Raw genomic sequence first — 13,135 nt, 5'->3', positions numbered from 1 at the left:
TGTCCAGTAATTGTTTGAATGAAATGGCACCATACATTGGCTGTCTCCAACTGCAGATTTTGTTTTTGCTCTGCAGCAACTTTTAAGCACAACTCAGCACTTTTTTATATTCCTAAGGGACCACTGCATTAGCACCCAATATAGATTTACTGAGAAGTTTTGAGAGAAAATTACAGAGCACGCAGCATTTCAATCCCCAATCCGCCATCAAACAGCTCCCATTCTGATTAATTAGGTGGGAGCTGGTGGCTGCCATACTAGGACTTCTTTCTTCACAAAGAAGCAGGTAAATCACACTTGCCCAAGTCTGGGAACCAGACCTTCAGGAAACAGGTGGAAGCTCATTTTCTCGATCCCCTTCTGAGGTCTGGCCTCTCTAGGATGCCCAGGTGGGGGAGTCACTTTCCGATTTGTCAACAGTCACCAGCAAGAATGAACATGCAGATGACAGTCAGAACGGATGGGTTTCCTCAGGGAAATGGTCCCTGACAGATTTCCTGCCTTGGGCACAGCGGACTTATTCACCTGCCAGAAAAAGGGGGTGACAAGACCTCCTCGCAATATTTTTGCAATATTTAGCAAATTATATGAATTATAATTCATATAACTTAAATTATATGAATATATTTTGTCGACTAATGTTATTAATTAAAAATAAGAGAAAAATTCAAATATTAAAAATAGATACAGTCTCCTTCCCCAGTCTTCCTCCTCAGATACAATTGCTGTTATTTTTCCTGTGTATCCTTCCAGAGATATACTATGTATATGCAAACATATTTATGTAGACATGTCCACATTTTTCTTATACAAATGAGACCGTCTGGTACGCACACTGGTCCGCAGTTGCCTTTGATGTAATGACTAATATTGGTAAATGTTGTTTCCCACACATCTGAGTCTATTATAAAGCAAATAGCTAGGCACGGATTTGCTGGGTTAGAGGGCCTGTTCATTTACCAGCTTGATTAGATATTGCCAAACTGCTGTGGCAATGATACGGCCAGTAACAGAGTGTGAGAATGTCTGTTTCAAAACACCTTCTTTTATATCCACTCTCAAGCAATTAGAGTCTCATTTGGGGTCTGTTTAAGGAGATGCCAGTTGCCCAAGGCCCAGTCTTTGAGTGTGGGGGAAAGATCGCCAGTCTAAAACTCAGAGCGACTCTGTCCTAGTCCTGGCTCTCTAACTCCCTGAAAGACTGCGGACAAGCTGCTTTCCCTCTGTGGGGCTCATGTGTCTCCTCTGATGACAGGACCTTTGCACTAGAGAAGTGCTCACTCCATGATCCCAAACCTGTGACTCCCATCTGGTGCGACCATGGCCATTCCCCACAGTGTATGGAAGCAGCTCAGTGGATAAGCTCCGATGAAGTCGCGTTCAGAGCCCAGCTCTGTGTGTGAGGTGTGTTCCCCGTGAGACACAAAGGATAAAGCGTGAGCCTTGGCCTCTTAAAAACAATAGCTAGCAAACCTCAAGGAAGTATATCAAGCGACGGCATGTCATCAAGTGTCACATTGGGTGGCACAGTCTCTAGGGGCTGAGACTGCTCAGTGGAGGGAGGCCTGACACCACGCCCTTAGTGTCATCAGAGGATTCACAGAAACGTGCCATTTACCTGAATGGTACTTTTAAAGAGAAGTAGAAGCTTACCAGGCAGTGGTGCTAGACAGGAAGCTGGAGCAGGTGGTGTTGTGAAAGCCCATCTGACTAACAGAACAGCACTCTGGGTCACGGGGAAAGGCGCCACACCAAGCGCAGCTGCGCCCTATTGCTTGCTTGCGTGATTGCTGAGAAACAAAGGCGAGCCCTAATCCCCACCACCACCATTCCTTTCTTGTCTCAGGTAATGACGACTCTCTTCTGTCGGCTTGGTCAAACCTGCAAGTCACCTTCCACTCCTCTTGTTCATGACCCACATGCTGTCCAGCATCAAATCCTATTGGCTCTGTCTGCAGTGGAGATCCGAGATCCAAGTTCTTCTCCCACTTCCACTGCTCTCACTTTGGTCCTTGGTCACCATCATCTGCCAACTGCATTGCCATGAAAGCCTCTTGCCTGGAACTCGGCTCCCACCCAAGCCCTCCCGCATGCCGGTCTCAGCATAAGGGTAGAGCAATGCTGGTGGAATAACAGTTGGATTTGGTCACCCCTCCTATGGCCTCCAGTGGCACCCACAGTGACCGTCAGTCTTTATAGTTACCTACAAGATCCTACAGAACATGACCCGTCCCCTCTTCGGACCTCATATCTCATCAGTCTTCCTCCTTCACTCACTCCCTTTCTTCTCGCCAGCCCACTAGCTTCCTAGCTGCTCCAGGTGTGCTCCAGGCTGAGAACCATTGCACTGCCCATTTCCTCTTTCTAGAAAATTCTTTCCTAAGAGAGCAGGAAGCTCATACCCTCCCAGTCTTCTCAATGAATCCTACCCTGAAAACCCTGTTATAAATGCAACCTGCTCTCACCTACCCAGCTTTCTCAATCCCCCTTATCACATTCTACTTCTTCTCATAGTGCTTATTTTACTACATAATTAAATCATTATATTCTTACACTTATTGTTTATTGTCTGTCTCTCCCCCTACCCCACTGAAATGTCAGCTCCACGAGAACAGGGATTTATGTCTGATCATCTTGCCTTAGTATGGTTCCCAACTCACGGATGGACTCAAAACATGTTGGCTGACTGCATGAATGAGAGAATAGATTGTGGGATTTTCTGATGAGCTGCTCCGAAGATAAAATGGGCTGGAAAGTTGTCATCGAAATGGGTATTTTCCTTCAGCCTGCTTTGTCATCTGCCAAGGAAACTGGAATGTTCTATTTGACTCTCAGCAGAGAGGTTATACCAAGAGCTTTGTTCCCCGCCTCTGTCACCGTTTGTGTAAATCACTCTCCTCAGACCTAAACTACGTCTTTTGAAAATTAGGGCCAATGACACAAACCTCCCAGGAGAGAAGATTAAATGTAATAACCATGTGGAAAGCATTTTAGCAGGATGTCTGCCATTTTGTAAGTACTCAAGGCATCTTAACTAATTAGGGATATTATTTAACAGAGACATCAGGTTTTCCCCCAGAATCATCTTAGCGGGGAGTCTCAAGGTCAGAGGAAGCTCCTCGCTGTAAGGAATCAGGGGTGGAACTGGTGGGGGTGGCCTGGCCGTCACCCTGCAGGCCCAGACACCCTCCTTCTACTGTCTCCACACCAAACCAGTGGTTTCCCTCAGGTTCCCATGTCCTCTGCTGGGCAATTTCCTCCCTGTGAAAATCTGTGCCAGCAAAGCAGAAAAAAGCAGTTTGGTCTTAGGGAAAAATAAAATAAAAGGCTGGGCTCTAGGCCAACGAGGTAAGATGTGTCCTCTTGCCAGTGGCTCCCTGGCTCCCTGCCCCCCACTTAGGAATTAAGACCTGCCTTTTAGGAGGAGGGGCCCTCAAAAGGAATAAGCTGGGCAAGATGAAGGCAAAGGTGGGGGTCAAGAGTCAGTGAAGGTTGGTGATGGGTGCAGGTAGAGGAGGTGGGGAGGGAAGATCGCCCTCCTGCTTCCTGCTGGCTGGCGGATGGGCTCCCTGGAGCGGGTACCTGGAGAGGGCAGCGGCTGTGCTGATTGGCTGGAGCACATGAGGTGACATCAGGCTGACGGTGGATCGGGGCCTGAGCCCAGGAAGGGCAGGGCTGGCTGGCCTTCCCTTCCCCAGGTACTTTAGGCAAAAGTGTCAACCACCAAGTCCCAGCCGATGCCAAGTGGGTGACTAAGTCAGCCCCTGGCGGGAGAGAGAAAGTGAACTTAGAAAGAATGGCAAAGGTCTCCCCATCCCTGCACCCCTTGCCCTGTTCTCACAACAGCATTAAGAAGTAGGCGCTGTCTGTATTCCCTTCTTACAGATGAGAAACAGAGGACAGCAGAGGTTAGTAACTGCCCAGCCACTACAGCCAGCAAGGCCTGAAGCCAGGCTTCCAGTCCCCAGCCTTTTGCCTCTAAAGGGACTGAACCACTTTACTACATATATTTTTAAAGGACTGTAAGTTTCTGTTCATAAAAACATCTGATTTAATTGCACTAATAAAAATTAGTCTCACTCTAAGTTTCCAAAAAGCTGGAAAGGAATAAAACAAATGTCTCTTAAAGCACCACAGTATTATCTGGACACCGAAGCTCGTGTGTTCTCCAGACAGGTGAGTACATGCCTCTGCTGTCACTAAAAGCTTACGTGCTCTTATTTTGGTGGCCTAGTTCATGGTCCACGTGCCCGGTTTGAATTAACTTCACGGAAGAAAGCAGGGATGTGTATAACCTATTGTCAAATGGATTCAGATTTCAGAGATTCTATCTTGTGAAATACTAGGAAAGACGCATATTGGTCTCTGCCCGTGGTTCTTGGCACAGAGCTCCGAGGACCCTTGTGAATTTCTAAGTGAAAGGAGCACTGAGAACATTTTTGGTTGGACAGTTTGGTCTTTCACCCCAGTTTCTGACACAGGGCTCCTCAATCCTTTGGAATGTCCTGGGTGACAGGAGAGTCTTTTCTTCTAATGAGGTGGCTCCAGGAAGGCTCCTGGCTGGGGGCTGGTCACCAGAAAGACCAAGACATGATTAGAAATGGGATTTTCAACTCTCTTTCCTCCACGTTCTTCAGAGAGGGGAGGGGGCTGGAAATGGAGTTCACGATCAGTCATGCCTATGTGTAGAAGCCTCCTTTAAAGTCCCCAAAATATGGGGTCCGGAGACCTTCCACGTGGGTGATCGCATCCACAGAGGGAGGGTGAAGCACCTCCACTTCATGGAGACAGAATTTTCTACATGAGGGACTTTTCCAGAACTTGCCTTATGTATCTGTTTAACTGGTTTCATCTGTGTCCTTTATTACATCCTTTAATAAACTGGCAAATATAAGTGAGTGTTGCTGTGAGTTCTGCGAGATGTGCTAGCAAGTTGATAGAACCTGAGGGAGGGGTCATGGGGAACTCTGATTTGTAGCCAAATCAGACAGAGGTGTGGGTAACCTGGGGACCTACTGCTTGCTATTGACACCTGAAGTCGGGGACGGTCTCATGGATCTGATGTGACTCCCCTGAGTTAAACAGTAGGGCACCTAGCTGGTGTCACAGAACTGCTCGGTGTGCAGCAAACACACAGGTCTGGTGTCCGCAGTGTTGAGCATGGGAGCAGTGAGAAAGGAGAGACACACAGGAGGGAGAGTGGGGCCTTCTGACCCAGGTCTTATGCTTCTGGCCCTGTGTGATAGACAATCGTCATTTAAGAACATGCATAAGCTTTGGATTCTGACAAACTTCACTGCAAAACAAGAACACATGAGAAACGCTCACTAATTCTCTCCGTATAGGACCTGTGAAAGTATCAGTGGCTCTCCGCTCTTCCCCAGGCCTTGCTCTGATTCTGACAACCCTGGGGAGATGGAAGTTTCAGGACACCCAAAGCCTGAGACTAGTTAGAGCCCTTTTGCCCCCATCCAAGACAACCTTAAGCACCGTTCACATACTCTCCACACCACTCCCAGTCCTCTGCCCTCAGGGCTGGTGTTTTAAAACACAGATTTCATTACTATTCAGGTGGGGTGAGGCCCACAGCCCAGGAGATGGCTGCCATTGGAAAAATAGTTTGTTACTACTCACACTGCCCTGAAGGAGGGGGCACACCACACCAAGAGGAAGCGCCAGGTCAGTCAGGAGGCAGAGAGAGGAGCAGGAGCCTGCACTGTGGTTTCTGCAGGAGGTGATAGGTGAGGCAGGCTAAGAGGCTCGGAACTGGCTAATGCGAATAGCATCAGCAGGCTCTGAGGTGTAGACACAGTGCAGGTTGTGTGGCGCTGGCCCTGGCATGATGAGGGTGTGAGAATCGTAGCCGGGAGTGTAAGAGTCCCGTGAGAGCCCAGTGAGGGAGGTGTGTGGGGTGGGGTTTGCATGTGAAAGGAGCACTTGCAGGTGGGTCTTCTATTATCTCTAGACATTGGCTAGCCCTGGGAGTGCAGACTCTCGGGGTCAGCCAGGCCCTGAGATGACAGAACAGCAGGAAATATAGAGGGTGGAGGGACAGAGCAAAAAAGAAAAAAGAAGAACTAAAAAAAAAATATATATATATATATATTACATTTACATATATATTTATATACATTAAATACATATATATTTAACTTTTTATATATATATAAAATGAAAAACATGATTAGTACCATGCGGCAGAGGCCTTGGCTCTGTCACAGGCTCTGCCAGCTCTGTGGCCTCGAGCAGGTGACCACTTCGAAGGTACAAGATGTCCTGAGTCCTCATGCCCGCCTTGGTTGAGAGTCCCCACTGTCCTACTTCCTTTCAGTACGGAGCAGCAGGGTTGTGGGTTAACGCCTTATTCTCTAACACAAACACTGCGCTCCGCCAGCACTGTCTCTAGAGCTGGAAGGCCTTGTGTAAGAACGTCTGTAGGTGGTGTGTCTTCTCCTTCCTTCACTTTGGTGTTTGTTCGTTTGTTTTCCAGAAGAAGGACACACCGAGCACTGAGGTCGATGAACTTGCTTCAAGGTTTGTTAATGTTGTTTGTTTCCTGGGAATAAGAGCTGTCACCGAAGCCACCATCGCTGGTCTTGTTCTGGGCCCCCCCCCCCCCACAGCCCCTGCTGCCCCTGCCCTGGCTCTATTCTAAACTGAGTTCAGACCCCAGCTAGGTGAGGCAGACAAAGCCTTGCTCACACACTCTTTCTGGCCAGAGGGGCTTTGTTGTAGGCTTCTGTGTAGAGTCTGGGGAACCTTGAAGAGGCCTGAGGGAGGTGAGGACAGGAGTCCTGTTCCAGGTGTTGGACATGCAGACCTTTTCCTTCCCCACAGTTGCCGGGGGTGAGGCAGGGTCTAGCTAGCTGCTTCATATCTGGGGCAAGTGGTAGAAAAGCATCCCAACCTCATTTGGCAAATGGACGCTCTTCATTAGTGTGGTATGTCACTCACTCAGCATTGCTTTGTTCATTTCTATATTTAAAAATACCAGCAATAATTAACGGTTGCTTTGCCATTGCTAGGAAGAGTATAAATAGTCACCACTTCATTTTTATTGGGGATGTGAATTCTATCTGTACAGTCCTGGCATCATGAGCTGATTTCTGCAGACCACCTGCGAGAAGAAAGGCCGGTTGGAGCCCCAGCAGGAGCCTAGTCCATTCCCCAACCCCCTTGAACTCCTGGAAGTGGTGTGTGGAAGCACAGAGAGAGCTACCAATCCCCGAGGCCGGCAAGTTCATGAGGGACGCCATGGACCTTGGGGAGGCTGACCTGCCCCAGGTGGAAGAACAGACAAATGTGTCTCTGAATGACAGAGCAGAGCCAACAGGAAGAGGGGAGGGTGTCCGACCAGGAGAAAGAGGAGGCCAGGCATGAAGTGAATGACTTGCTTTGTTCCCTTGAGAGCCCTCAAGAGAACAGAGGGTAGAAAGAAGGATAGGTAATGGGTTGGCTGAAGCCACATGACCCGCTCTGTGAGGTGCAGGAAAGACAACCGACTGAGACGGAAAAAAACGGATGGTTACGTTTGCCACCTGCTTCCTCTCTAAAAGGGGGTGATTTCTAAGGGGGGGTGACCATCTGCCTAGAACTGTGATATGTGCTGGAATGCAAACTCTGAGAGGCTAGGAGAGAGAACTAAATTGCTTTGCAGAAAAAAAAAAGGGAGAGCTTTAGAAAATACGGGGTGGGAAGCAGGGAAGCATCGAAGCCAGGGAACAAAGTAGTGAGCCCCGCTGTGGTCCAAGCACAGGCAGAGGGAGGACTGTCATTGAATGCACATGGGCAATCTATTTGGCTGTGTGGTGTCCAATGCCGTGACACTCCATATTTTCAGTACAATGTAGGCCCTCATTAATGAGAGGTTGCAGGTGTATTTTTTTGCAGATAAAACTAAGTATTAAGTCTTTGAGGGGGGCACAGCGGTGTGAACAGAGGCTGCTCAACGAAACGCTCATTTCTACTTCTTGGGCCAAAGCAATTCCAGTGGCTACGTGCAAGCTCAAGGTTTGTTCATTCCCTTTGTTTCCTACGAGGACTTGTTCACATCTGTCTCACCCACTGTCGAGTGGTGCTTATCCATCGTGGTGCCTCTAGCGCCCTGCACAATGCTTGGCACAGAGTGGGTACGCAGTTAGTGTTTGCTGCATAAAAGGTCTCTTTAGATTTGCCCTGTCTGTCCATCACTGCCATCCCAAGTCTTGACTATTCCAGTATCTCTTCCATGGCTCCCCATGCTTTCAGGGTCTCCCATTGCAAACACGTCCTGCATTCGATTACCATCGTCATTGATCCCCAGCACTACTTTGACTGTAGCTTGCACTGACCTATCAAACTTTAACACTTCTATTCTTCCCTCCTTGGAAACCTTAAAGGGCCCCCCCGTTGCCTAGAATCCTGTCCACATTCTTCATGCTCAGGTTCAAAGTCACATGGAGTCCTAAGGATAAACAGAACTCAGGTATGGAAAAAGCTCTTGCGGAACATTCACAGTGATCCAGTCACTAGTCACCGATGGTAGCCGTCACTTTTCCCAGTTTTCTCCCGCCCAGATATGCTCAGTGACTGGGCCTTTTCCTGCCCCCTGAAGCGTGGGGGTGGAGACTGGATTTGTATTTGCTAAAAAAAAAAAAAAAAAAGGAAATGATGTGTCACTGGGTGGAATGTTTAAAAAGCTATGCCTGATTTTCCGTGCTCTTTCTTTTTCATGAGTAAAGTGATGACCATTTGTCAACCCTCCCCTGGGGTAACAGTCCCACAGAGGAACCCTGGGACTGATCTGAGACAGGTGCACAGTAGAAACTGTTGTCCTCATTACTACTTCATGTGCCAGAGGAGGGGAGGAGGCTGTGGGGCTGAATCCCTTGCCCAGTTCCCTCCATTATTCAGGGATAGAATCACCATCTCCCCATTTCCAGTGGGAGACATTGTCACCAGTGCAGGCTCTTCCAGGAAGACCAGGCAGAGTGAAAAGCACAAAAGCATTGTTGTCAGACCTGGGTCAAATGCCAGCTTTGCCACAGACCAAGGACTCCCAATTTCTCCATCACTAAAATAACAATAGTGACAACCTGTCTCCTAAGTGTATGGGAAGGGAGGGGAGCCCTGGCAGGCCTGTAGTAGGGACTTGGCATAGGTCAGCTAACCTTGTCTCTTTCCCACAGACTAGCTCTCCTCTTTGTCCCCTGGTTTGCCACACTCACTCTGACCACTGATTGTAAATCCCTCTCCATCTCCTCCTCTTACCACTCTCAAAGCCCAGCTTTTGCTCCCAGCCTCCTCCTGCATGCATTCCTGCTCGCATCCTTTCCCCCAGACTTGGAATTCCACCAGCACCTGACATATAATTAGCCACCTGTTTTAGCTGTTTCTCTGGTGAGTGCTCATCTTCCTCATCACACTAGACATCAGAGGGTGTTGACCAGCCTCATGCCTCTAGTGTCCTTCCCTGAGCTTGGCCCAGTCCCTGTGTCTTACTGAGTGAGTGGCTCCAGGCACATCCCTTCACATCACTGGGCCTAATTCCTCGTGTGGGACGTCACTGGAGGAGCTCAGAAGGCTGCCCCACTGGTGAATGCTGGGTGGATGAGTTCAACTGCAAATAGGAAGTTACCCATGAGAACTGGTTGGCTTCCTGAACACCCCTCTGAACCTGGCATCGCACTCAGTGCCTTGCATTTCCCCTAGTTGTCAGGACCCTAGGACATGGGGCATTTACAGAGGAAGAACACAAACTTTGGGGAGATTCAGTAGTTTAATTGGCAATAATTCTCAGTTGAGAATAACTTTTAATTAATAACCAAATATTTATGAGCCGAGGATTCAGAGATAAGGCAGACCAGATCCCTAGTGTCATGGAGCTCACAGTCCAGTTGGCATGAGAGACACTGAACGATCATTCTGTCACCCTTCCTCCTCTTGGCACATTCTTGGGTCTTTATGTTCCATGTACATACAAGAAGCACCATTGTCACGGTAGATACCTCCAATTCAGCACATTTCATGGACTGTCACCAGGTAGTTCTACAAACAATATCTCATTGACTTCCCAAAACTTTCTGAAGAAGGTATATTATTATTGGTCACTGGTGGCTTGGGTTTAAACCCTGACTCTGCCTCGATTTTCCCCTCTGAAAAGCAGGAGTCCCTGCCTTGTACGTCTGCAGCATCAGTGAAGTGAAGTAATGAGCAGTGAATTCTCCACGCAGTGCTGAGCGTGTAGACACTTTGGTGACTGTGTCTGTGTGCCTTTAGTCTCCGTCTGCCTCTTAGTCTTGACACCAAGCTCCGTGAATAAAAGGACCTTTTCTTATTCAATTTCTATTCTCCAAATGCAGTTTAATAACTGGTATGGAATGGGCATTGAAAGAAAGAAGGAATAAAAGATGGAAGGAAGAAGAAGAGGAAGGAGAGGAGAAGGGATGCCAGACTTGAGGGGAACACTTGGGCAAAGGAATCCAAGAAAAGGAGTCCTGCTCAGCTGGGGGTGGGAAGGGAGCTGAGGGTGGGGGAAGGAGCACTGGGAAAAAGGAGTTTTCCAGTTGGCCACGTGCACAGTGTGGGGCAGGGCGATCCAGGCAGGAACCAAGCACATGCAGTGGGGAAAGGCTTGGGAGGACACAGGGCACCACGGAGAGGGAGTGGGTTGGGTTCTGCTGGGCAACCATATCTAGCAGGGGGTGCGGGGATGGGAAGAGGGGAGGCTGGCAAGGCAGGTGGAACCCAGAGCACCTCCTGTTCTCTGCACTAATTGTGGGTAGTGCTCTGAAGCAACAGGGGTCACTGGGCTTTGAAGCAGGGGAATGACAGGATCAGATGTGCTGCCAGCCACCCCTCCTCATCCCAGACCCGCTTGCACCCCCAAAACGACATCTGTGCAGCATCAGCCTTTCCCAGCTGGCATCGTCTGTCATTAGCTGTCATCTTTAACATTTGTCACAAATGGGGTGACCATTGGGAGAATGAGCTTTGGAGTAAGTCAGACCTAGTTTCTAACACATTTAACCTCCTGAAGCTTCATTGGTCTCACCTGTAAAATGGGCACAGAGTACCCCCCACATCTGGGAGGGGTGGTATGGGTAATGCAATTAAGGCTCTTGGTGCTCCACTGAAGTCCCTGCTTTTCCTCGTGCTGATGTTACCTGCTCCTACACTTTATGTGCTGGCGGCAGCACCCACCCCATGAGATGCTCCTGGTGAATGGGAACAAGTCTAGTTACATGTCTGAGGATCTCCTCTGACCGATCCCCCCAACCTCCCCATCCCTGGCAGGCTCTGGAATGTGAAGGGCCTCTGGATATTTTTCATCAGAAGCTATCAAGATTGCTTAAATTGCTTTTTGTTTTTCAAAGTGAAGAAATTTGTACTTAGCCCTGGGAACAGGTGGCTACAGGCTGCTCAAACAGTGGCCTGCCTGGCGACAGGATGATTTGCTTCCTAGTTTGGTTTGTCTCTCACCTCTGGCAGCATTTGGAGTTAATGGAGAAGCACACAGAGCCCCAAACTGCCCTCATTTTAAGCCTCGGAAAGAGTCGATGTTGTCTTGAGAATCAAGGAGCCCTTCCTGTAAACTCTTCTGAAAGACCTGAATTCATGAGTTGTCACTCTGGCTTTTCTAAGTTAATTCTGAGAAGACATGAAACCACCCTGCCACCCGGTGGGTCAAAGTCTTGGGTCACCTTCTTACTTTACTGAAACAGTTGACTCCAAATCCACACTCCACTGTAACAGCTCCTTGGTTGATCTTTTAAAAAGTAGCTACTTGTTTCATTGATAAAAAAGTGTTATTTTGGACCACATGAAATTGCTGTTTGGTGGGTCAAAAGTGATACCACGTGAAGAACTTTATCCGGTTCACCTGAAGGCAAAGCATAGTGAACAAGTATAAAAAGTACAAAGGGGCGGTACACAGGCCTTTCTCCTACACCAATCTTCTGTTTTCTCTCCCTAAAGGCAAGTAAGTGCCAGTGATTTGAAAACAAAAATGTGTACAATTTGAGCCATGTTTTATACATATATTAATATATAAACATACGGAAGCATGCTAGGCACACTGTTTTTTAAAAATATTATTTCTTTAGCCGCATCTCTTAAAATCATTCCAATGAACCCCTTCATGGTTTTCAGCCAGTCCCTACGGATATGTCTGTGGTCTGCACTGCTTGGCTGTTACAAGGAGCACCCCCACCATCTGTCTGGCTTATGTGCCAGTACCTGTCCATAAATCTCCATAAGGGAAATCATTAGGCTAAAGGGCTTGTGATGTTTAATTTTGAGAAATAGTGACGAATTCCCCTCAAAATGGGCTGCACTAATTTACATTCTCTCCACACCACGTTCTCCTTGCTCTGTCCTCTACACTTTGTACTTGTCAGTCTCATGCCTCAGCTCATGACTTGCAGACGTTTGGGGCCCTAAGTAGCTCATACTAAGTACCAAAGCTAAACGAACGTGGCAGTGCTCACAGAGCTGCCACCAGCCCCTGGCTCCAAGGTCCATTCTCCACCCTCTCCTGAACTGCCATTCACTGCATTTGGGGGGTGGGGCTGGGGACCTGACCCAGACTCACTTCCCAGACTCCTTTGGTCATTGGCTTCAGGTTAGGATTGGCCAGTGGAACCAAGGGAGGGAAGAAGTCAGGACATTCTCTCTGTTTCTGGTTGCATTTCCAGGAGCTTTGACTCTACTTCCCCTCAGAGGGTTTGTCCCCCCAGTCCCCCAGCTCCAGCTGGGTTCCCTGGCCCCTGGGCTCAGTCACTCCACCTGCTCCCTTTGTCTCTCCACCCTTTGGGGCTGCTAATAGGAAGCTCCTGGCTGTGGGGCTGGCTCACTGTGCTTTGTTTGCCCTTTCTGCTTTTCCAATATTATTGAAAGTGGTTCCAATATTATTATAACTGTGCTTTACTTTTGTGTACTAAACTCTCACCTCCAGCCCCACCACCTCAACTGGACACTGAACCTGAACACCTAAGGTTGACAAAGTGGGGAGACATGGCCATATACTTATATTGTGGGCAGGAATGGACTAGAAATTGCTGCAAAAAATTTTGGCAGGCAGTTTGGGAATATGTTTCAAGAGCTTTAAAACATGTGTGTTCTTGCCCTATCTTTTAGAGATACAAGTTAAAATATT

The sequence above is a fragment of the Desmodus rotundus genome, chromosome 4 (genome assembly GCF_022682495.2).
Source record: "Desmodus rotundus isolate HL8 chromosome 4, HLdesRot8A.1, whole genome shotgun sequence".
NCBI classification, from domain to species: Eukaryota; Metazoa; Chordata; class Mammalia; order Chiroptera; family Phyllostomidae; genus Desmodus; species Desmodus rotundus.
This window is presented reverse-complemented; position numbering follows the sequence as displayed.